This window comes from Patella vulgata, chromosome 4 (genome assembly GCF_932274485.2).
Source record: "Patella vulgata chromosome 4, xgPatVulg1.2, whole genome shotgun sequence".
Classification (NCBI taxonomy): Eukaryota; Metazoa; Mollusca; class Gastropoda; family Patellidae; genus Patella; species Patella vulgata.
This window is the reverse complement of record NC_065882.2, coordinates 69137501-69164661: the sequence shown is the minus strand read 5'-3', so window position 1 is coordinate 69164661 and position 27161 is coordinate 69137501. Positions and strand designations below refer to the sequence as shown.

General features: G+C 37.1%; 1 long non-coding RNA gene across 1 annotated transcript; it reads right to left on the bottom strand.

The window, feature by feature from the left end:
* Positions 1 to 16538: 16538 nt before the first annotated feature.
* Positions 16539 to 25867, bottom strand: LOC130012528 (uncharacterized). The gene is made up of 3 exons (XR_008787968.1): positions 25223 to 25867; positions 18445 to 18491; positions 16539 to 16751 (listed from the first exon to the last, which is right to left on the bottom strand). It is a non-coding gene; the product is annotated as an uncharacterized LOC130012528 (long non-coding RNA).
* Positions 25868 to 27161: the final 1294 nt, after the last annotated feature.

The window sequence follows — 27161 nt, the reverse complement described above, 5'->3', positions numbered from 1 at the left end:
GGGGTCAATCGATGCAAGTTTGCTTAAACTGAACACGCACACGTAACTTGAACTGGAAAAACAAATTAAAATTGTTATTTTCATCTTTGTTAGAAAATGCCACGCCTTTCAAATGTAGAACGTTTACGTGCTATAGGTAGGCTCTATGCTGGTCAGTCTGTGGTCACTGTTGCAAGAGCCTTTAATTGTTCACGCCAGACAATAATTAATCTTAGAATGAGAGTGCTTCAAACTGGAACTATTGCCGACCGCCCAAGGGCGGGAGCGCCACGTGTGACGTCACTTCAGGAAGATCAAGCAATACGATTACGTCATCTTAGAAACAGATTTGTCACTGCAACCTCCACAAGTAGGGAGATGTTTGGTGGAAGGGTAACTGCACAAACTGTTCGAAATCGCTTGCAGGCTGCTGGTCTTCGAGCTCTGAGGCCCTATAATGGACCAATATTGACACCGCTTCATCGCCGTAACCGACTTGTGTGGGCCACAAGACACATAAGATTTACTCAAAGACAGTCGAATTCGGTTGTCTTTAGTGACGAATCTCGATTCACTTTGAGATTTGCCGATGGCAGGGTCCGAGTGTACCGCAGACGAGGTGAACGTTACGCTCAAGTATGCGTCAGAGAAGTTGACCGATTTGGCGGCGGCAGCGTCATGGTTTGGGGTTCTTTTTGTGCACATGGACGTTCTCCTCTTGTTGTTGTCCAAGGGAACTTCAATGCTGTTCAGTACAGGGATCAGATTTTGCAACCTGTTCTTCTTCCGTTTATGCAGAGAAATGAGCCTGGACTAACGTTTCAACAAGACAATGCTCGACCCCATACAGCAATTGCTACCCAGAATTTTTTAAGAAATGCCGGTGTCCAAGTCCTGGGTTGGCCGTCGCTTAGCCCCGACCTTAATCCTATTGAACACATCTGGGACGAACTGGGTCGACGTGTTCGTCAGCAAGTGAATCCACCACTGACGTTGCAGGACCTTCAACATGCTCTTGCTGAGCAGTGGCGACGTCTTCCTCGGGTAGTGTTTACTAATGTTCTGAGATCCATGAGAAGACGTTGTGTGGCAGTACGAGACGCTAGAGGAGGCCACAACCGTTACTAAACACTTTATTCCGATTGTTCTCCAAGTCTGTGAATTTCATTTTGGGGGGTACTGTGACATCACGAATGTTATCAATGTCAAGGACTTTCGGCGAGACGTATTCTTGCTTTCTGTTGATGTCAAGGTCGTCTGTGCACAATATAACACTAAAATAATTGCCTTAAACCAAATATTAAAAATCTAGTCCCAAAAATCCCGAGTGTCAAGTTTTTAATTTGGCTGAGTATATATTATATATAACCTGATACTATGACTGTTCACACAGCTATTAGCCCATATTATCATCAGAATCCGGTTTGAGGCCAACTCTTGGGGGGTTATCTCTTCTTGCTATAATGTGCTATGGCATTACTAAATTGTGTAACACTATGAAGACCAGATTTATAAGGGAAGATAAAAAAAATTAAAGCAAGGCCTACAAAGAACGCGCTAGATCTCATTTAATTTGATATGTTAAAATAATAAAACAAAACAGCCGATCTGATGCATAATTCAGTCCCCCCCCCCCACAAGCACGAAAAAAATAAATAAAACCAACAAAACTACAGTGAAGCTGGGCCTTAAACATAATATTCAGTTTCTCGAGCTGGGTTGCGGACGAATATCTTCAGTAGGCTATGCAACTTCTAACCACTAAAGGGTCTAAATTTATTTTTGTTATTGATCTTTGTTAATCGTCCGTAAATAGATATTGTTGAAATGTAAACTACATGTAAATACTAATAGAATGACTTAGTTGGCTCGTTTACATTAATCCTGAAAAACTTGCAAATGTTGGCGTACGAAAATTGCATGGTTAGATTTTAATTTTTTTTAAGGACAAGTATAGCCAAATAACAGTCGTAGCATGTTCCACAGCATAGGATCTGTGGGGTGTATGTCCTTATTACCATAAGCACTGGACATATCCCAAAAATCTAAATATGCAACTCGGTTCCGAAATTCTGCGAATTCGTTCATTAGCACTCTTTCTACAAACGGTCCCGTATAATCGTTGACCGCTGGCATCCAACCTGTATAATACATGTGAGGGCCTTTCACGGCTACAAACAAGTTCTCATTGCGATCCAAAGCACGGCGCAGAGTCATGGTAATGTGGCGAAGTCTTTCACGAATAACATAGTAGTGATGCCGGGAAAAATGGGCAAACAGATGAATAACAAATATATATCTTCCTTCGGCCGGTATATCATCCAATAAAAGAGCAATCGATTTGGCTCTGAATCTCTTTTCGTTGGAAAGCTTTTCAAGACTTGTAATTGGGAGATTATGGGGTCTCCATTGAACTTTCAAGTTCATTCTTTTGTTTTCGCATTCTGCAACCCGCGTCCACCCATTAAAATCCGATGTGCCAACAGTTTGCGTACATTCTATAAATTTCTTTAACCTAATAAACCAATGCCTTGTTGTAGAATCTCCAGTAAATATTACAGTTGTATTTATCAAACATGTTTTAATATCCTCATCGGTTTTGTTAATTTGACAAAACGTAGGGAAATATTTTCCCTTTGAAGCATAACCTGTTGGTGATGAGGTATCCCAAGGTTTTGATTTGGATAATCTTTTGCAAATAGGTAGTAGATGTCTTCGGTTGTCCTCTTCTCCTACAAAACAAACATGAAACGAGTTTAGCACAATTTTGATTTTTCCGTCATAATTACTTACACCTTCAAATATCTGATTGGATCACAAACTATTTACTTGTTGCAAGAAGATAACATTTTCAAAATATCTACCGTACTTTCGAAATTTTATGACAAACTCCCCGGAAAAAAACAGCGAGTGACGACGACACATGGAAATATCAAATAGAAATCGGTTGATAACTTCTGAAGGGCATAACTCTAGTAAAGTCATTGAAAATGGACATAGTACACACAATCTTTCCCATCATAGGCTTTGGAGACGAGTGAGTGTTTGGTTGGTTGTTTTTTTGTTTGTTTTTTTTTTTTCGAAATATAAATTTTGAAAATTAGAACTGCTGTTTCGGCCTGTAAGTTCTGAAACTAAAAAGTGGTCCAACTGAAACCCCACTCTGTGGTCACCTCTTGCAGTTGCATGCATTCATCGGACAAATGTAAAAAAAAAAACATAATTGGAGCCGAGGTCGATTTTATTAGCGATTTATTTCGTGACGGTCCTTATTGCGCCGGAATAAATCGGGCAGCGTCAATAGTCACAGGTGTGATCAACTTCTAAAAAATACCTCCGGTCTACTAACCCGATAAATGAATCGTACTGAACACATTTTACCATTTTTTACCGAACATTGTGATTGCAATTGAGCTTGCCCGACCGAGCATGGGACCCCATGTTAATCTAGCTGTTTAATCACTGATTTCTTGAAGTACCAATACAATAAATATGATTAATTTTACCTCCCTTTTGCAAAAACATTATGAACAAAATCGGAAGGCTCGAAATTCAAAAATCGGCCCCTAAGAACTGTTGCCGCCAGGACTAGGTTCTCCCCCCCCCCCGCCAAAACAGTTTCCAAAATCGGAAATAAAAAGGCGGCTGGATATCGAATTGAATGTTTTTTGTAAAATCCAATACGGCGGCCAAGCGGTTAAAAAGATTATGGAACAAGATCTTTGAAAATGGAAGATACTTTATGGGGCTAACGCCACCATATGTCATTTTTTTTGTCTTTTTTAAAATGGAGAGAACTATTCATATCCGGGGAAAATCGGAAGGCCTCGGTAATCTCCGGAAGCCGTCACAAAATATTTTATGCAATTTTGAAGTCATCGATGTGTTCCTCATTCCTACCAAGTTTCAACTTGATACATCAAATAGTGACGGAGATATGCCATCTTGCATGTCGAAAAAATGACGAAGAAAACTTTCGCAAATCTTTGATAATAACTTTAATCGAGTGAACTTCCGAATATGGAAATACCGTCAGTCAGAGCCCATGTGGGATTCGTCCAAATAATCGAAAAAATGAAAACCCGAAGAATATCCGTTGAGAAATAACCGAGATAAGAACATTCTGAGATTATTTTTGTCCCATCCGTAAAACACTTCCTGCCTGTCAAAAATGACCCAATTTTTATGTAATAAATAGATCCACGGAGGCCAACAACATCTACGTTGACAGAATCTTTACACCATTTACAGTTTTAGCTACACAAACTGACTTAATCGCCGCCCCCTCACCCCCACTCAAAAAAAAAAAAATAATAAAAACACTTGCATAAATAATTTGTGTTTCGACCGAAGAGCAATCTCTAGATAAACAAGAGCATCGCTAACGCTGCTATATACGTCCACATTCCAGCTTTGACTGATATGGTACTTTTTAAAATGAAGAGAATGGAATATGAAATGGCTGTAATATGATCAAAAGCAAAGAAGGCTAAGCGTCGGGTTTGTTTTGCCAAATTTACAGACAAAATACTAACAAAAAAGTGGGTGTGACACTGCCCCAGGAGGTCGGGGCCAGCATCAAAATAAATAGTTGCTGTCTTTATGGTATAAGGAATAAATATGCAAAGTTCCAAGATGATCCATTCAGAATTGCAGCCTGTAGACGATAAATACAAAAAATGGGCGTGGCTCTGCCCGTGGGGGTTGGATATGGAAACAATATAAACAGGCACCATCCTGTAATTGAAATGACAACATCAATAGTTGCCGTCCTTAGGGTATAAGGAATAAGTATACAAAGTTCCAAGAGAATCCATTCAGAATTGTGGCCTTTGGGCGGTAAAGGCAAAGGTTGGGCGTGGCTCTGCTTCTGGGGGTCAAGGCATTCACCAAAGTCAATAGTTGATGTCCTTAGGCTATAAGGAAAACATATGCCAAGTACTAAGTTGATCCATTCAGAATTCCGGCCTGTAAACGATAAACATAAAAATTGGGCGTGGCTCTGTCCCTGGGGGTCGGGACATGCAGTTGTCGTCCTTAGGCTGTAAGGAATACATATCCCAAGTTCAAAGACAATCCATTAAGAATCGTGGCCTGTAGGCAATTCTCACAGAGACACAAAGAAATATATATAGGGAATACGTATACAAAGTTTGAAGAAAATCGAGTAAGAATTGCGCCCTGTACGCGACCAACAGACACACATACATATATACATACATACACACAGAGAGCCAGGGGCGACGGTATAATACGTCCATTATGAATGTGGACGTATTAAAATGTAACCAGAATCCCCCAAATGTGGTCAAGTTGTGGATGGTTATGAATGTAGTGTTTGAGCTAAGAATTTGTCCCTCTATGTGAGTATTAAATACAGTCGGTCATACCTATTCAACCAAAATAAACTAAAAAAAACATATGGGCGAAACTAAACGACGTTTCCGCATCAACGAGCATAAATCCACAGGCATAACCAATGGCTCACACCATAGAGTAAACTGGTCAGCTTAAAAAAACCAAAACATCACAATACACCCAAAGAAAACCCGAAGGTAGGTTGGTGGAGTCTGTCTAAATAAAAAGACACCAACCAAAACCAAAACTCAACAGAGATAGTGATATTTATATCCCCAAAGCCAAAGATGAGTTAATCCAGAAATAGACTGTTATTCCGGAGGCTCAGTGCGGAGGGGTGTCCATCAAATGGGAAAAAAAACAGACCTAACTCTTCTATAGTAAAATTTCGAGTAGAATTCGATGCCGAGTGGTAATCAGTCCAACGTTGGGACGTTTTCGAAGTATTCGGGGCCAAAGGTCAAATGAGTTCATTTGCACTGAAATTGAATGCGCAGCCATTCTTGTATGATGAAAATAAGTTAAAAAATGATCGAAAGTAATCACTCTTTCAATAAAAATGTAAAACAGCTAAATTCACCTTTGTTCTTTGTGACCCCGAAGGTCAAAAGGTCACATTTTCCGTTTTAGCACTAAGAAGATTTAAAGCAATAAATGTCAACGTAAAATATAAAAAAAACTAAAGCGAAACTAGGGCCCAGTTCCTAGAAAATTCTTATAAGTAAGCACAAAGTCATGCTTCACTTTTACTTACGTAAGAAACTTTATAAAATACCGTCTCTAGAAAATTCTCAAGACCGTTCTTACGTAAGAACAAGTCAAGTACGGGTCTAAGCACATTGTGACTGTTAAACTGATACTACGATGCTCTCTAACGTCATAAAAACAATTTTGGTATGCGAATTATGTCATAAATAGTCGATTCAGATGCATACACATATAAAATGTGCCACAAGCTAAAAACAGATAGGTTGCCAGGCAATGAAACATACGCCCACAACAGCTAAGTCGTCCCACTATTTAGTCTAAGAGTAACAGATCATTAAGTAATTATCCGAAAATTATTAGAAATTGTTTGGCTTTTAGTCCTGCCCCATGCCAACGTTTAGTATACGAAATATCATGGATTTAGCTGTTCCAAGTTATCAAAATTCATTGAAAATCAATATACTTGTTCGTCTCAAGACCTAAACTCTGTTTATCAATCTAAAAGTCAATCGGATAATAACTTTGGTCTCCAGAGCATCCATAAGATTTTTCAAAGTGATCAAGTGCAATAACTCCGGTAGTAGTTATCGGAAAATCACAGGAATTCTCTTCGTATCACGACCTTAAACACTGTGTATAAATTTAAAATCAATCGGATATTAACTTTAGCCTTTAGAGCGTCCACACGATATTTCAAAGTGATCAAGGGTCATAATTCTGGCAGTAATTATCGGAAATTCTAGAAAATCAATAGGATTCTTCGTCTCGTGACCTTAAACACTAAGTATAATTTTAAAGTCAATCGGTCGGATATTTTTTAGCCTCTAGAGCGTTCACAGGAAATTGTGGACGCCGGACCAACATAATAACGTGCTTGTGCTTACACTAAAGTCTACTTAAAATCTAAGCACAAGAACGTTCTTAAGAATTTTCTGGGAACACAAAATACGATAAGTTTACTTAAATGCAAAGTCTACTTAAAATCGAAGCACAAGAACGTGTCTAAGAATTTTATAGGAATTGGGCCCTGTACACTTATTATACAAGATTACTTAAATCTTTGCAGCAGCTATGTGGTAAACTTGACTCGTTCTCAATTGTAATTGGCGGAGATTTTAACAATGTCCTAAATGTTCAACTTGATAGATATGGCGGAAATTATAAACTGAAACGAAAAGGCCAAAATGCCATAGTCAATATAATTAATTATTATAACCTATTAGATATATTCAGAATTTTAAATAAAAATAATAGGCGTTTTACTTGGAAACAATGTACATTAAAACCAACTTCTTTCACTGATCATTCCTCAATTTATATACATATCAAAATAACTAATTATCCTCACGGACCAAATCTATGGATATTTAACTCTTCGTTAACAAAAGACAAAACATATATTAAATTGATAAAATCATCTATACCGATATGGAAAAGTAAATATTTTGACAAACAAAATAAAAATGGTTTATGGGACTACATTAAATTTAAGATAAAGGAATTTTCTATAGAATATTCCAAAAAGAAAACAAAACTTTAAAAAGCTGTAAAAAATAGCCTTGCTGAGAAACTGATCGAGCTTGAATCCCTTATCAGTAAACAGGAACCTAGTGACAACAAAATTATCGAAAAACTTTATGATCAATATAGTTTACTGAGGTTAAACAATCATTAGACAACATTTACATTGATGAGCAATTATTAGGTCCAACAAAACTGGTATGAAAGCGGTGAAAAAAACACAAAAAATCAGTTATAAACTTAGAAAAAGAAAGAAAGCGTGCTACTACAATAGAAAAGCTTAAAAAATCAGACGATTCTATTATATTTGATCCCATTGAAATATCGGATGAAATATTTTTATTTTATAAAAACTTATATGCTTTGAGAGATTCGTGTTTTAAAGGGGAAAATAATTTTATAACAAATTATAGACCTGTAGAAAGGCTTAATGAATATCAGAAGGATTTATTTGAATTCAAAATTGACTACTTCAAACTTCAGAAGGCCTTAAACTCGTTTAAAATAAATAAATCTCCAGGAAATGATGGTATCACAATTGAATTTTATCGACATTTTTGGCCTAATATTTATGTATTATTATTAGAATCATATAACTGTAGTTTTGAAGAAGAATCTTTATCCGTAACACAACGTCAATCAGTTATTAAACTCATTCCTAAAGGTAATAAAGATAGAACGTGCTTAACTAACTGGAGACCCATTACGCTTGTTAATGTCGATGTAAAGTTGATGAGCAAAGTTTTGTCGAACAGATTAAAACCATTTTTGAACCTTTTAATACACCCTAACCAATCCGCGTTTATACCTGGTCGCCACATTCATGAAAATACCCGTATTATTTCCGACTGCTTGACCCTGCAAAAGAAAAAAGAATAATAGGCTTTCTTTTGGCTATAGATTTCCAAAAAGCCTTCGATAGCATAAACCACGATTTTTTAATACAAACTTTAATACGGTTTCGGACGTAACTTTAATAGACAGTTAAAAACAATGGATTTACAACCCCTTATTTTCATATAAGGGTGTTCGACGACGCGATTCAATGTCATCCAATCTTTTTAATTTGATCATAGAACTGATATTATACGCTATTAGAGACGATGTGAATATAAATGGAATAAAATTTGGTCCTAAATCCATACAAGTTGCAGCTCTGCAAGACATTTGTATGAGATATTGAGACTTTTTATTTAGTTTAGTGTCGGGACTTACATTAACGTTAACAAAACAGAGGCGATAGATTTAAATAGCTGTGATATGAATTTAATGCAAAAATTTAAAAACAACCGGTATAGTTTTTTGCGAAAAATTCATAAAAATTCTCTGGATACATTTTTCAAAAGACACTCTTATATTACCGATGAATTAAATTTTACAAATAAAATAACTGAAATAGAACAAATATTAAAAGTATGGGATAAACATAAATTATCTTTAATTGGAAAAACACAAATAATTAAAACATTTTGTATTTCAAAAATTCTTTACCCGGCAACTGTTAATCCAGTGTCGGATTCTATTATTCAAAAACTAAATTCAATATTTTACAAATTTATATGGAACGGACCTGATAGAATAAAGCGAGATATTCTTATACAGAACAATAAAAATTGAGGATTAAAAATGATTGACTTAAGAGAATTCCTAATATGTAATAGCATATTTTGGATTAAAAAAATATACCAGTCACCTGTCCAAACATGGCTCATACCATATGAATTCATTATGGCTGAATATGGTGGAAATTTATTACCTGCTTGCAACTTTCCAGAAAAGCTAAATTTAAACACTCCCTTTTTATACGCCTACATTTTCATGTGGACGTATTATGCCGTCGCCCCTGTCCGTCCTGACGTCCGTCCGTCTGTGTGTTCGTCACACTTTTTGGGACACAATAACTCTCCTTCTAATTGAGCTAGAATGTTCAAACTTGGTGTAGGTGTTTATTAGGTCAATGCCTTGATGGAGTTCGAAGATGAGCATTTTCGGCTTAGGGTAAGCAGATATAAGCAATTTGATTGGTTGATGCTTTGGGACACGGGGGGTTGGATGGCTGAATGGTTAGCGTGCGCGCGCTGTATCATAAAGTCTGTCATTGAGTCGACTGGCGTGGTTTCGAATCCCCGGTTGTACTTGACAAGGAGTAGGGGCGCCTGTCCAACCTCGTGGGTTTTCTCCGGGTCCTTCAGTTTCCCCCCACTGCTAAAGACCCCTATGCGCAAGCGAATTATTGAAATAAAATTAAACCATATGTTAGTCCCGAAATGACCTAGTTTGTGTCGAGTGGACGTTAAACCCCATTTCTCTCTCTCTCTCTCGCTTTGGGACACGATAACTTTAGTTCTAATTAAGACAGAGTGATGAAACTTGGTGTATCATTACATCAATACCTTGACTAAGTTCCATAATGAGCATTTTCTGCTCAGGGTAAGCAGAGCGATAAGCAATTTGATCGGCCGAGACTTTGGAACACAATAACTCAGCTTCTAATTGAGCTAGAATGTTCAAACTTGGTGTAGGTGTTTATTAGGCCAATGCCTTGATGGAGTTCGAAGATGAACATTTTCTGCTTAGGGTAAGCAGAGCGATAAGCAATTTGATTGGTCGAGACTTTGGAACACAATAACTCTCATTTTAATTGAGGTAGAATGTCACACTTGGCGTAGGTGTCAATTAGGTGAATGCCTTGATGGAGTTTGAAGATGGGAATTTTCTGCTTAGGGTAAGCAGAGATAAGCAGTTTGATTGTTTGATGCTTTGGGACACGATAACTTTGGTTCTAATTAAGTGAAAGTGAGGACACTTGGTGTATAGATTTATTATATGAATACCTTAACTAAGTTCGATAATGAACATTTTTTGCTGAGGGTAAGCAGAGTGATAAGGAATTTGATTGGTCGAAACTTTGGAACACAATAACTCTCCTTCTAATTGAGGTAGGATGTTCAAACTTGGCATAGGTGTCTATTAGGTGAATGTTTAAACTTGATGTACATGTAGATGTTCATTAGGTGAATGTCTTGACTGAGTTCAATAATTAACATTTCGAGCTGAAGCTAAGCAGAGCTAATCGATTTCATTTGTCGATGGTTTGGGACAAGATAATCTTGATTCTATCTGATAGAGAGTGATGAAACTTAGTGAAAAAAATAAATGTGCGATTAATTAATATGTGTCATCTATTTATTTTGCAATTTCGGCGGGGGACATCAGCCTCACTGTTGGCTTTTTTTTATATTTTACGCTGCCATTTATTGCTTTAAATCTTCTTAATGCTAAAACGCAAAATATGACCTTTTGACCTTCGGGGTCACAAAGAACAAAGGTGAATTTAGCTGTTTACACTTTTATTGAAAGAGTCATTACTTTCGATCATTTTTAACTTATTTTCATCATACAAGAATAGCTACGCATTCAATTTCAGTGCAAATGAACTCATTTGACCTTTGGCCCCGAATACTTCGAAAACATCCCAACGTTGGACTGATTACCACTCGGCATCGAATTCTACTCGAAATTTTACTATAGAAGAGTTAGGTCTGGTTTTTTTACCCATTTGATGGACACCCCTCCGCACTGAGCCTCCAGACTAACAGTCTATTTCTGGCTTCACTCATCTTTGGTTTTGGGGATATAAATATCACTATCTCTGTTGAGTTTTGGTTTTGGTTGGTGTCTTTTTATTTAGACAGACTCCACCAACCTTCGGGATTTCTTTGGGTGTATGGTGATGTTTTGGGTTTTTTAAGCTGACCAGTTTACTCTATGGTGTGAGCCATTGGTTGTGCCTGTGGATTTATGCTCGTTGATGCGGAAACGTCGTTTAGTTTCGCCCATATGTTTTTTTAGTTTATTTTGGTTGAATAGGTATGACCGACTGTATTTAATACTCACATAGAGGGACAAATTCTTAGTTCAAACACTACATTCATAACCATCCACCACTTGACGACATTTGGGAGATTCTGGTTACATGCCAGTATCGATATGAACAGAGTAATAACTAGGGTAATAAACCTATATTTCAAGTTTCATTTAAATCGGATAAAAATTGTGACCTGTAGAGTGTTCTGTTCACAAACAATTGTGGACAGACGGACAGGGGCGACGACAATATACGTCCACATAAAAATTGTGCGTATAAAAATGGAAACCACACATGATACTCAACATCAGAGAAGTTGTAACGCCAGATAAACTACGAGGGAATTATAAAATATGAGTATTAAAATGCACACAAACCAGCACAACCCACATACTCCTAAGTAAAAATATTAATAATAGTCCTACACTCATCCATCCGATTGACACACACACATTTATGCATAGATTAAATAAAAGAAACAGTTAACTGGTTTACTAAATGATAATTAAATAAATGACCATAATTAAGTGGGATATAATTGATAAATTATGAATATTAGAAAGCCACACTAGTCCTACCCACAGAATCCTAAATAATTATAGTCCTACACACTTCCTCCTTTTAGACACACACATTCCATGTCTTATTAAATTTAGTACTATAAATGGATTACAAGTATTTTACAAGTATTAGAAGTTGTTGTCATGCATGGTTTCTTATTTTGTTGTTATTGCTTGTCTATATATAATTGACCTACACATTTCTTACTGTACTTGCTTGAAATCGTTGAGAGAATACTCTTCAAACCGTCGCCTAAATATATCAGCAATTGTTCTTCCATAAATATGTGTTATGGTTTATTGACACAAATTATGCACGGTCAAACACAACCAACTATCGGGCCATCGTGAATTGAAAGCAAATGTTTCTAAAAGCTAACTGGGGGTCACGTATTTCTCTTATCCAACCTCAAGTATTTGTCTTACTCACCCTCTCTTGAATCACAGGAATACTCGCAATCGTTAGAACAGTCAGATTCTTCCCATTTCATCCGTATTATGCAACAATGATGAACTTTGTCTTGACCGTAATTTAGGCCACACTTTCGCGCCGGTAATGCTGGGGTTTTGTATCACGCTGGCAAGCATGTTCCATCCCTTATTCCCCTGTTTTCTAGTAGAGAAGTTGACAAGGACGGTGTCATAGTGAATCATAATGTATGCTTGACAGTTCACTCTCTGTAGCTTCTGTTCGTATGGCCCTGATCTTTGGGTTATAAACTTACATTTCAAGTTTCATCAAAATCAGAAGACAATTGTGACCTCTAGAGAGTCCACAACCTTGATATATCATATTTTTACACTATTTGAGTACGAGGGACGGCCATTTTGTCTGTCAGTTTTGGTCCGAATTTTACGAAAATCGAACTCAACCAGCCTTTGGGGTGTAACGGTGATATACTAAAACGTTTTTTTTAAATCTGATAAAAAATTATGACCTCTATAGGGTCCACAAGCTAAAACCCGATTTTTCGTACAACCAGGGGCCATAATTCAGGAAATTACGGTCCGATATGCGCGAATATCGAAAAGAACCGAGATCTTTGGGTTATAAACTTACATTTCAAGTTTCATCAAAATAGGTTTAAAATTGTGACCTTTATAGTGTCCACAAGCTAAAAACGTGATTTTTCGTACAGTCAGGGGCCATAATCCATGAAGTTTCGATCCGATACATGCCAATATCAGGAAGTTACGGTCCGATATGCGCGAATATCGAAAAGAACCGAGATTTTTGGGTTATAAACTTACATTTCAAGTTTCATCAAAATAGGATTAAAATTGTGACCTTTATAGTGTCCACAAGCTAAAAACGTGATTTTTCGTACAGTCAGGGGCCATAATCCATGAAGTTTCGATCCGATACATGCCAATATCGAAAGCAACCGAGATCTTGTTGAGATAAACCTATATTTCAAGATTCGTCAAAATCGGATAAGAAATTGTGACCTGTAGTGTGTCCACAAATAAATTGTATAATATTTCGATTCATTTCCAAATAACTGATAGGAACAAAATAATTTTCAAGCTGAACCACGTTTTTTCAAGGTGAACATCATACTCCGTACTATGGGCAAATGAATTATAGTTATAGCATCGATTATGTATTGCAAATAGCGGCATCTGAAATTTGACACATTGACGTGAGTAGGGAAGGAGCAAGGGTCAATTATTACGTCCGGGCCATCACAACACCACTCCAAGAATATACCACCGACTATCCTACTAATCTCTTATGGTTAATAATAATCGTTGCCTGTCCTAGTAATCTGTTCTGGTAAATAAGATTTAGTACTCTCTTACAGTAAATACATGTAATATCTATAATATCTCCATTGTATACTCAGCCAAATTAAAATCTTGTCACTGATGAATTTCAACCAATTTTTTTTTCTGGTAAGTCAAATAAATTTTAAAGTGTTTCTAACGATAGTAAGTAGTAAGAAGCCTTTAATTTCATAAAATTGTAAAGTCACGTGGATCACGTGACTTTTGAGCATATAAAGATGAAAAACCTGAAAAACACGTGCAAACACAAACTCGTGGGGTCAATCGATGCAAGTTTGCTTAAACTGAACACGCACACTGGAAAAACAAATTAAAATTGTTATTTTCATCTTTGTTAGAAAATGCCACGCCTTTCAAATGTAGAACGTCTACGTGCTATAGGTAGGCTCTATGCTGGTCAGTCTGTGGTCACTGTTGCAAGAGCCTTTAATTGTTCACGCCAGACAATAATTAATCTTAGAATGAGAGTGCTTCAAACTGGAACTATTGCCGACCGCCCAAGGGCGGGAGCGCCACGTGTGACGTCACTTCAGGAAGATCAAGCAATACGATTACGTCATCTTAGAAACAGATTTGTCACTGCAACCTCCACAAGTAGAGAGATGTTTGGTGGAAGGGTAACTGCACAAACTGTTCGAAATCGCTTGCAGGCTGCTGGTCTTAGAGCTCGGAGGCCCTATAATGGACCAATATTGACACCTCTTCATCGCCGTAACCGACTTGTGTGGGCCACAAGACACATAAGATTTACTCAAAGACAGTGAAATTCGGTTGTCTTTAGTGACGAATCTCGATTCACTTTGAGATTTGCCGATGGCAGGGTCCGAGTGTACCGCAGACGAGGTGAACGTTACGCTCAAGTATGCGTCAGAGAAGTTGACCGATTTGGTGGCGGCAGCGTCATGGTTTGGGGTTCTTTTTGTGCACATGGACGTTCTCCTCTTGTTGTTGTCCAAGGGAACTTCAATGCTGTTCAGTACAGGGATCAGATTTTGCAACCTGTTCTTCTTCCGTTTATGCAGAGAAATGAGCCTGGACTAACGTTTCAACAAGACAATGCTCGACCCCATACAGCAATTGCTATCCAGAATTTTTTAAGAAATGCCGGTGTCCAAGTCCTGGGTTGGCCGTCGCTTAGCCCCGACCTTAATCCTATTGAACACATTTGGGACGAACTGGGTCGACGTGTTCGTCAGCAAGTGAATCCACCACTGACGTTGCAGGACCTTCAACATGCTCTTGCTGAGCAGTGGCGACGTCTTCCTCGGGTAGTGTTTACTAATGTTCTGAGATCCGTGAGAAGACGTTGTGTGGCAGTACGAGACGCTAGAGGAGGCCACAACCGTTACTAAACACTTTATTCCGATTGTTCTCCAAGTCTGTGAATTTCATTTTGGGGGGTACTGTGACATCACGAATGTTATCAATGTCAAGGACTTTCGGCGAGACGTATTCTTGCTTTCTGTTGATGTCAAGGTCGTCTGTGCACAATATAACACTAAAATAGTTGCCTTAAACCAAATATTAAAAATCTAGTCCCAAAAATCCCGAGTGTCAAGTTTTTAATTTGGCTGAGTATATATTATATATAACCTGATACTATGACTGTTCACACAGCTATTAGCCCATATTATCATCAGAATCCGGTTTGAGGCCAACTCTTGGGGGGGGGGGGGGGGTTATCTCTTCTTGCTATAATGTGCTATGGCATTACTAAATTGTGTAACACTATGAAGACCAGATTTATAAGGGAAGATAAAAAAAATTAAAGCAAGGCCTACAAAGAGCGCGCTAGATCTCATTTAATTTGATATGTTAAAATAATAAAACAAAACAGCCGATCTGATGCATAATTCAGACCCCCCCCCCCCCCCACACGCACGAAAAAAATAAATAAAACCAACAAAACTACAGTGAAGCTGGGCCTTAAACATAATATTCAGTTTCTCGAGCTGGGTTGCGGACGAATATCTTCAGTAGGCTATGCAACTTCTAACCACTAGAGGGTCTAAATTTATTTTTGTTATTGATCTTTGTTAATCGTCCGTAAATAGATATTGTTGAAATGTAAACTACATGTAAATACTAATAGAATGACTTAGTTGGCTCGTTTACATTAATCCTGAAAAACTTGCAAATGTTGGCGTACGAAAATTGCATGGTTAGATTTTAATTTTTTTAAGGACAAGTATAGCCAAATAACAGTCGTAGCATGTTCCACAGCATAGGATCTGTGGGGTGTATGTCCTTATTACCATAAGCACTGGACATATCCCAAAAATCTAAATATGCAACTCGGTTCCGAAATTCTGCGAATTCGTTCATTAGCACTCTTTCTACAAACGGTCCCGTATAATCGTTGACCGCTGGCATCCAACCTGTATAATACATGTGAGGGCCTTTCACGGCTACAAACAAGTTCTCATTGCGATCCAAAGCACGGCGCAGAGTCATGGTAATGTGGCGAAGTCTTTCACGAATAACATAGTAGTGATGCCGGGAAAAATGGGCAAACAGATGAATAACAAATATATATCTTCCTTCGGCCGGTATATCATCCAATAAAAGAGCAATCGATTTGGCTCTGAATCTCTTTTCGTTGGAAAGCTTTTCAAGACTTGTAATTGGGAGATTATGGGGTCTCCATTGAACTTTCAAGTTCATTCTTTTGTTTTCGCATTCTGCAACCCGCGTCCACCCATTAAAATCCGATGTGCCTACAGTTTGCGTACATTCTATAAATTTCTTTAACCTAATAAACCAATGCCTTGTTGTAGAATCTCCAGTAAATATTACAGTTGTATTTATCAAACATGTTTTAATATCCTCATCGGTTTTGTTAATTTGACAAAACGTAGGGAAATATTTTCCCTTTGAAGCATAACCTGTTGGTGATGAGGTATCCCAAGTTTTTGATTTGGATAATCTTTTGCAAATAGGTAGTAGATGTCTTCGGTTGTCCTCTTCTCCTACAAAACAAACATGAAACGAGTTTAGCACAATTTTGAAGTTTCTGTCATAATTACTTACACCTTCAAATATCTGTTTGGATCACAAACTATTTACTTGTTGCAAGAAGATAAAATTTTGAAAATATCTACCGTACTTTCGAAATTTTATGACAAACTCCCCGGAAAAAAACAGCGAGTGACGACGACACATGGAAATATCAAATAGAAATCGGTTGATAACTTCTGAAGGGCATAACTCTAGTAAAGTCATTGAAAATGGACATAGTACACACAACCTTTCCCATCATAGGCTTTGGAGACGAGTGAGTGTTTGGTTGGTTGTTTTTCTGTTTGTTTGTTTTTTTCGAAATATAAATTTTGAAAATTAGAACTGCTGTTTCGGCCTGTAAGTTCTGAAACTAAAAAGTGGTCCAACTGAAACCCCACTCTGTGGTCACCTCTTGCAGCTACATTCATTCATCGGACAAATGTAAAAAAAAAACATAATTGGAGCCGAGGTCGATTTTATTAGCGATTTATTTCGTGACGGTCCTTAGTGCGCCGGAATAAATCGGGCAGCGTCAATAGTCACAGGTGTGATTAACTTCTAAAAAATACCTCCGGTCTACTAACCCGATAAATGAATCGTACTGAACACATTTTACAAATTTTTTACCGAACATTGTGATTGCAATTGAGCTTGCCCGACCGCCCCCTATCTTCCTATAAATTTGGTCTCTTTGAGAGACACTAACGTTTCCCAAACTTTTTATTAGAGAGGGGGGGGGGGGGTAACGTCCATTCGAAACAAACTAGGTCATTTCGGGACTAATACATGGTTCAATTTTATTTCAAAAATTCACTTGCTAATAGGGGTGTTTAGCAGTGGGAGAAAACCGGGGGACCCGGAGAAACCAACGAGGTTGGACAGTCAACCATACTCCTTGTCACGTACAACCGGGGAATCAAAACCACACCAGTTGACTCAATGACAGACCTTATGATATAGCTCGCACGTGCTAATCATTCGGCCATCCAACACCCCTACTTTTTATTAGGTTGAACACTTGACCACAAAGAGATCAACATATGATACCCAAAAAGTATATACGAGTTTTACTAAAGCCTGGCAGGTAATGTAAATTCTAACTCCTTTCATGTATTCTTCATCAAACAGGAACAAATATCTCCATATAGCTCCTGCATTCCTGCCCAATATGGGTGCTAATCTAATAAAATGTCGTAGCCACAGTCGGGCCTGTTTTTAATGCAGAGCCAAACTAGGTTGTTGTCTGGTGGCCCCACGAGCATAGGACCCCATGTTAATCTAGCTGTTTAATCACTGATTTTCTTGAAGTACCAATACAATAAATATGATTAATTTTACCTCCCTTTTGCAAAAACATTATGAACAAAATAGAAGCAACAGTTTTTACATATCGTTTCTCTTTGGATGTGAAGCATTTCAATAATGAGAGGACAAGCACTGTTTCACAGTTCTCTGTCCATACATCTATTTCAAAATATTGTCATATCTTGCATAAACATTGCTTGTAAAGTATGTTTTACTTTAACGAAGGACTACAAATCAACATCCTTGAGTTGTTGCGCTTCAACCAGGTTGCAGTAAATATATGTTTTATTGTTGATTAATGAGTTCAAGGAGGGTGGAATAACCCAATTTCAAACACATAAAATAATAATAACTCACCTTTTACTTCAACTTTTAACACTTTGAATAATCTGAAGGTATCGCCCCTGAAATTATAATATTGTATTCTTTGTAATGTAGATATCTGACAACTGAAAATCGTGTTATAGATAACAACCTTGAAATTAATTTTAATTTCCAAATATATAAAACATTATCTTCAGCCGAGCCTTTGAATTGAGTGGAAGGGAGTGTTAGTATGCTTCTCTTTTTAAATACAAATGGCCTCTTTACCATCTTGACCTAGTGACGTAATGTGTTGTCTTTGTATTTATAACCTTGGTTGCTCTTTGAATTCCAGGCATAATCAGCCTTCGTGTTCCTGAGTGCCTTGTAAGTATGGCACGATGTGTTTAGGTTTTCACTAATGCGATGTGCGTATATAGGAAACCACATTGGTTCATTGAGTAAGGTTTTTGTTCAATAATGCGAGGATCGGCGAAGTAAATATAAGTGATGTAAGGATATTACATAAAAGAGATATGCGGTTCAATAAATGTAGACCATACCAGACAATTGACAACAGTTTGCAATAAAGTCTAGTAGTCATGACTGAAATTAGCATAGGTAGCTGTGTCTTTAATTATTTGGTCAATTTTTATACACCCACGTTTTCTTGTGGACGTATATTGTCATCGCCCCTGTCCGGCCGTCTGTCCACAGATTGTCCACAGACAGTCTACAGGTCGCAATTCTTATCCGATTTTGACGAAACCTACAATATAGCTAAATATCAAAAAGATCTCGGTTCCTTTCGATATTATCATGTATCAGATCAAATCTTCGTGAATTACCCCCCCCCCCCCTCTGATTGTACGAAAAATCATGTTTTTACCTTGTGGACACTATAGACGTCGCAATTTTAATCTGATTTTTATGACACATGAAATGCATGTTTATACCCCAAAGACCTTGGTCTCTTTCGATATTTGCGCATATCGGATTGTAACTTCCTGAATTATGGCCCCTGATTGTACGACAAATCGCGTTTTAGCATTTGGTCCCTCTAGAGGTCATAGGCTGGTCAAACTAACGTTTGATAAAGAAGAACAACGTGTTACAATTACTTAGGAGGGTGGGCTTAAGTATAACTACTGCTGCATTGCCAATAGGTGATACTATCAGAGTAGCTGCAGGAAGACGGATTCATTTCAATTGTTGCAGAAATGGAATAAAATGAGGTTATACATCCTATTGTTCTGCTCCGATTTGGCTCCCTTAGTGTGCTATGAGGGAAAATGTGCCCTGCAATGGTGCAACAGCCTACTCATATATCGAATTTCATCCGCCAAGAGGTCTTTTATTTGAAAAGTAGTGCATCAAAAGGTGAATGGGTGGGGCTGATCAATTTTGACATTTGCCCCAAAAATCATCAGAAAGATTTATATTTTGACACCAGTTTCGTAGATGTACCCGAGATGTGTTACAAAACCAACTTTCGCGGTATGTGAACAGCACCCCCTGGTGGTGTCCACAAAAGCATATGTGGACAGATAGGAACAGAATACCAGAGAGTCCAAAAAGGTGAAAATCGGTCGACCCTATCCATACAACATTCAGTGCACTTCCACGTACAGTACAAGCACAAAATGGGTGTCAAACATTGAGTCGCTGGGCTCCTTAATGTCGCTTTTTTTTTTATCTATTTGGCCACTACATCGTCGCTCTCATTCGGCTTCATCCTTAAAATTGATTATATCGTCTTTATACTAGTTATGTTAGGCCCCATTTTGAAGAAGTTCTAATATCTGTACCCATACATTTTCTGGTTATTTATCTCAGACGTCGGTTTGAAAGTTGATTTTTATAAGAATACGACTCGCTGAATCCAAAGAGCTTGGGCATCCCCCCGCCCCCAAAAGTGACGGCTAATTCCGCTAGGAAGCCAAATTCAAAATGGGACCCATTTTAGAAAGAAAATCATAAAGTCCCCTGTATAGTTTTTCGTGGTCTCCTAATTCAGGTATTAACATAAAATATGTTCCACCCAAACGTATTCCAATATGACCACTATATTCGCATTGGCGGTCACGATTGGCGGGACTTTTCGAAATGAAATGGGGTTTAACATCCTACAGTTCAGCCCCAACTGAGATAATGAAGACGGGGGGACATTTCAATGTTAATTGTAGTAATGTGATGGTGTAATACGTTAAACTGGTGGTTTTCGAGGTCGCCGAATTAATATCTGAACTGCTAAATGTAATATTTTCTTCCATGGTCTACTGAACATAGATATTTTGTCAAATTTGAGTACCATATTGGTGCTTTGTTCGGTCATGGCACATTTTGGGGTTCAGATGTTAATTTGCCTACCACGAATAGCTACTATTTGACGTATTATGCCACATCATTGCTAACATCGAAATTTCTCGTCAAAATAATGTGGCCATATTTTGAATAAAGTCGTCATATTGGAATACTTATTTGTATTGGCATCATCCGGATTCTGAATCGGCACACATTAAAGATATATAATCCATCAAAACACATTAGTTGGACTTTATTTCATGGCCCGCGACAGCGACATCCAGGCCCTGGGACAAGCAACTCGACGAAACGTTTTGAAAGATACATAGTCTCTAGGGTCACTTGGCGTATATCTGGGGTAACTGGAGGTCACTTTGCTAAAGCACATTGGTTGGAAAAAGGTCCGCAATTGCCAAAAATATCGAAAAACTTCCATATTTTTAGCACCTAATAAAACGAAGACGAAAGTAAAAGTTTCGCTCTCAGTTTCGTTTTTAATGTAAATTGTGCTTTATAGAGTATATCTTGGTGTTTCTAGCTTCTGCACATCTAACTTGCGGCAACCTTAGCAATTCATCAAAAACGACATAAATTCATGATTAAACGGGGACACCAAATTACGCAAGAACCTAAACTAGTTTTGAGAGCCCTGAAACTACTATACTCTTGTTCAACCCATCCCTTAAAAGGTAGGGGAAAGATGGGATGTTAAAACGTGTTGCAAATTTCTGCGGTACCTGATTACTTTAATCATCAGTAGAAATACGCTATATAAAATAATAATTCGTATATTATTTTACAGCTACAATAACGAAAGAAAAGTATGTTTCCGTTTTATTGTCATTTCATTCAGAAAGATATGGTGTTAGATAGTTTATGCTTTAAATTATTATATAAATTAACACTTGATCGAGTATTTTACAGCGACAAGCACCTTTCAGTTCAATAGAAAATTCCAATAAACAATTTATTGTTAGTTCGAAGGGAAAGTGCTACAGGTGGTAGATAATATCTAAATGTTGTTTAAATGCATATTTTCATAAACTTATTATGCAGATAGATGTTAATATGGAAGGTCCACATGGATATAAAATAATATTTTGTGTGAAATAGGCGTCTTGAATACAATGCAACATAGGCGGCTTATGAAATTTTGCAGTCTAGTAGTATATTCATCCCTTGATTCTGAGAAATAAAAAACATTTTGCCATCCAAGCTGGTTTGAATACTGTTTGATGCAAAGTGAACGTACCCTTTACTGCGGGCCCAGTTTGCAATATTTTAGTATGTTTACGGTAATAACATGTCTTAAAATGCTTCTATTATAAAGGTAACAATTATTATCGTGATACATATAAATATATATATATATAGGTTTTATTCACGCTAGGTATATGTTTGCTAATTTCATTTTGAATTCGTGTGACAGATTCCGCTCGGTGTATTTCTTCACAGTCAGAAGATACTACATCCTGTGGTAACTATGTAACGTGACATCACATCTTGCGGTAACTATGTTTGACATCATTAATTAGTATGCACAGATAGTTCTTTATAAATAACTTCTTTTTTGAGTGTTATTACATTATTCTTATTGTTGTAGCATTGTAAATGTGCTAATTTTCTTATGTTTTTTTTAAAACTTTTTCCACGTTTTCGCTTAAAAATGTCGTATGTGTTTTCTTGAAAATTAATAAAAAAAATTACCAAAAATATGTTCTTCAAATCAGTTCAAATAAACAGCTTCATTCTGGCCTGTATTTCATAGAAATTGACGGACAACTAGAGCGGGTAGGATAAAATTGATATAATATCGGCGGCCATATTTGATGACGTCATTGTGGAATAACCTACCACGTGGTGAGTGTCCACCCAAGTTCAAAATACTTACTTCGGCACCCACTAAACATTTCTTCAAAAAAATTCTCCCTACTCAAACTTTCCTACAGAACCATAGTCAGATGCTGGATTAGATACCCTGGCGTTGACGATAGCATCAAACGGAACGAGAACGGGTCAGGGCTCCACGGCACCAAGGCCTGGGCAGGTGACTTATAGTTTTAAATGTACCAATTTTTCCAAAGAAGGTGAACTGACAGAATCCGATTCTAATCTTACCAATGGAACTAGATACCCACATTCAGCAAAGTTACCTGTTTTCTTCTGCTTTACGATCAAGTAACAGTGTATTTGTTAATTACTTTATACCAACAAATGTTTTTTTAAAACATTACCACTATTACGCGGCATACCTCCGGGACCCTCCAGACTCCGGGCACCTGGACAAGTGTCCCAGTTGCCCCCACCCCTCTCTTACGGGCCCTGCTTTATTTCCATCGCACGGCTTAACCTGGTGTTTGACTACCGGAGTAGTACCATTAGCCATGCTCATCAGGAAAAATACATCCCAACAGACTTTCAGCTAAAACATAAAAAATCGGGTAGACCAGTTTTCATTTTTTGAACTCTGTGGTATTGACTTCCTGTCTGTCCACATGAACGGGACCCACAAAACGTAACTTTTTAAGTGTAGCTTTTAGGAACACTACCAGGGGGCGCTTTTCGCATTACAGCCAAAATTGTTTTTTTTGTTTTTTTGTAACACATTTCGAATACACCTGTGTCAGAATATGAATCCTTATGATGATTTTGGGGATTAACCTACTTCTGAGTGGCCCAAATATGAAAATTGGTCAGCCCCGCCCATTCAACCTTTAATGCACTTCTCCAGTAAAAGAACCCTTTGCAGTTGGAATTCGATATAAGAGTGCTTTTGCGCCACTGCAGGGCAAAATTCCCCTCATAGCATACTGATGGAGCCCAGTTGGAGCAGAACAGTATTTCATTTCATTTCTTTTTATTGACGTAGGCTATTTTTGTCAACAATTAAAATGAATCTGTGTTCCTACAGTCTGAGGCTATTATCTAACTTAAACCATAGCCACTCTTTGTCTAAAATAATAGACATCTTAAAACAATAGTGTCTTGTAACACCTCAGAAATAATGGACAGTTACTTAAACCAACACCGCAGTCATGTGACTGCCACTGAGTGATTTGTTAACATCGTTCAAATGCATATAAACGGACTCGCGACAATCAACTATCGGACTTACGTAACATTTGTGTAGCTGAAAAGTGTCCAAAATTGTGTCAATTGTCAAGTCCAAAACAAAATAATTCAAAAGTGTCCAGTGATTCCAGGGAAATTAACATATATTCTTCGGAAATTTCAATTTAATTAAAATTTTGTAAATGTTGAAAGGGAAATTAGTAATAAATGGACAGGTTGTTTTGATTTATTTTCAGTTGCTTAATATATAATGACTACACTTTATTATTAATGTATTTTTCACTAATAATGGACAATGTCTAAAATTAATGGACTATTTCCATTACTAATGGATTGTTTTCATTAATAATGGACTGTTTGTTTAGACAACAATCCATCCCTCGTTATAATGGATTAAAAGAACAAAGGATGACATCATGGCTGTGGTTTAAGTGTTCATAAAATTGCAATTTTAGCTTGTTTACCCCCTAGAAATCACAATTTTTTATTCAATTTTTAAAAAACTTTCAAATATATCACAGTTACACATCAATGAAGGTTGAGTTCGAATTTCGTAAAAATGTGATCCAAACTGCAGGATAAAATGGCCGCCCCTTGTACGCGAATAGTGTAAAAGTATGTAATACCAAGGTTGTGGACCCTCTAGAAGTCACAATTTTCATCCGATTTAATCGCAAATATCTCATTTCCTTTCGACATTCGCGCATTTCAGACCATTACTTCTTGGATTATGGCCCCTTATTGTTCTCTATCCATCCTTTTGGAAAATGTGCGCGTATCTTGACTGACAGCCGCTGGTTTATTTTACTTAGAGATACAATTACTCATAAATTTTCAGATAAAGTGGAACTTGAATTCAAGTCGGGATATTTTTCTTCATTACATGTTAATATTCAGTTTGCGTATATTTTATCGGTGATTTGAGCAACATCTGTTTTAAGACTATTTTACTTTATCGAACATTATGAATGTAATTCGCAACGAATTTTTAATTGCTTTACGTAATGTACATTTAATTAATGGCATCTGGACGGTTTCCCGTTGAATTTTTGACGTTTTAAAGAACCCCTTTTTTGATATTCGTCAATCATTTTAGAGAATATTAAGGTGATTCCGTGACTTATCATCAATCTCTGATATTAATAAAACTGACTTTTTGTAATCTCTTTTATTGTAATTTGTTTATCATTTATACGAATATTACTGTCGGTTTTAACATACCGAGAGCCAGGATGACTCAGTGTGTAAGTCTTAGCTACAAATTGATTGGCCCCCTTTTGACTGTAATGAATCTATGTCTACCGTTCATATCTTGATTTTGTTTCTTTATAAAATATTAAGCATTTCAATTTGGGTACATCCTGTCGTGGAACAAGTTAGATATTATCTGATAAATGCAAATGACGTCCGTTGGCTTTAATAAACTAATTCATTCATTCGTAAACTACATACATACCTTCTATGTAAATACTGTTGACCATTAGCTATAGCAACATCTATAAAATGATAATCCATAATAGATACCACATCCAGACATGATAGATTTCTTGACGGAGGTGCCCCACAGTACCACTCATCATCACCATTTTCATACGTCATATTACATATGACATCATATCCAGGTATATTTGGACGAGATGAACACAATGTAAACTGAACTTCACTGCCCTTTGTAAACTTCGCTTTATAGTAAAACAGTGCATTGAACTGTCGTGTCCATGTTAGAAATGTAACGAGCTCTTCTCGAAAATATGGCATGTATATAATAACATTGTTTGTTCCATTCCATAAAGTAGGAATAGTTATAATATAAGTACCATTATTATAATCCTTTACACGGCCAGCTATTGTCAGCTGTTTATTTATTTCAACCATCCTTACTCGAACATCATCCCCACCACGTTTAACCTTGTCACCATATCCATTATAAAGGTCAAGTTTTACCAGTATATCCTCACCAACTTCATAAACACCTTCACTGGGTATTATCACCTTCGCATCCGACCTTTCCTCATTAGGGAGTCGAAGCGCATCTTTAACAGACTTGTCTTTCAATGTTATCATTTCAAAAGGGAGCAATTCTTCTTTAGATATCATTGTATTGTTAGAAACCGTTTGAAAGTTCAAAACAGGGTTTGATTTAAAACAAAGACAGTCGTCTCCAAGGCACGCTGATTTGTTTTTGAGTGAATTTGGACATATAATTGGGCAACCGGTACAGCCCTTTGTTAAGCTTATAGACTGATCTATTTCAGCTTTGTATATAAAATGCTGTAATGGAATGGATACTGGAGTTTCCGGCCATATGGACGATATAACTTGAACATTATTTAATATGTTCAGTACATCCCTGAAATATCGAGAATATATTTAGTCATATAAGGGCATATTGGTATGAGCACTAGATTTTTCGGTGTGACCGACGAAAGAATTGTCGAACCATCTAGAACAATATGTACATTCCATAAATATCGAGAACATGTTTAGATATGGGTTACAATCAAGGTTGCAAAATAAAAGGTGAAATTAACCATCTTGTCATCAATTATTTTAAATTAGATAATCCGTGAATATCAATAAAAGGAGGAATAACTATAACACTTACCTATTGTTTATATTCAGGTAACATAACACGTAAAGACCCGACACAAAAAATACGGCATACACATATCTTTTTATACTGGATATCATCACTTCACTTATCTACAACAGAGATATGATATACTCTGTATTGCAAAAAAAAAGAAGAATAAACTAGAACTCCTAAGGAGTACTGACGTGTTCGGTATGTCACGTCACGCCTTGTCACACCAACATTCAAGTTAAATCATAAATTATTGAGTATAGTAACATCCAATACCTAATAAAACCAAAGTTATACTGCATGGTCGAACTTTTTTATATTCTTAGTAGACACCAGGGTCATAATGCATACAAGGCTCATGGAAAGATTAGGCCACCATCTAGATGGTGAAAAGTCGAACAAACTTCAAAATGAAACCGGAAGTAAACAAAATCTAAATTAAAAAATCGGTTCCCTAAGGATATAGTTGCCATTTGGAGTAGGTTCAATACATTTTTTATTTTCGAAAATCGGAATTCAAATTAATGGCGGCTGAATATCGATTTGAATGTTTTTGTATAATCCAATATGACATCCAAGCGGTTGAAAATGTTATGGAACAAGGTCTATGAAAATGAAAGATAATATCTGGGGCCAACACCACCATGTCATTTTTTGTCTAATTTTAAACTGGGGAGAACTATTCATATTCGGGAAAAATCGGAAAGCCTCGCTTATTTCTACATGTTTAATGTACAATCAACCCAAATTAGGTCATTCCGCGTAGAGGTCTTCAGCAGTGGGAGGATACCACAGGACCCGGAGAAACCCC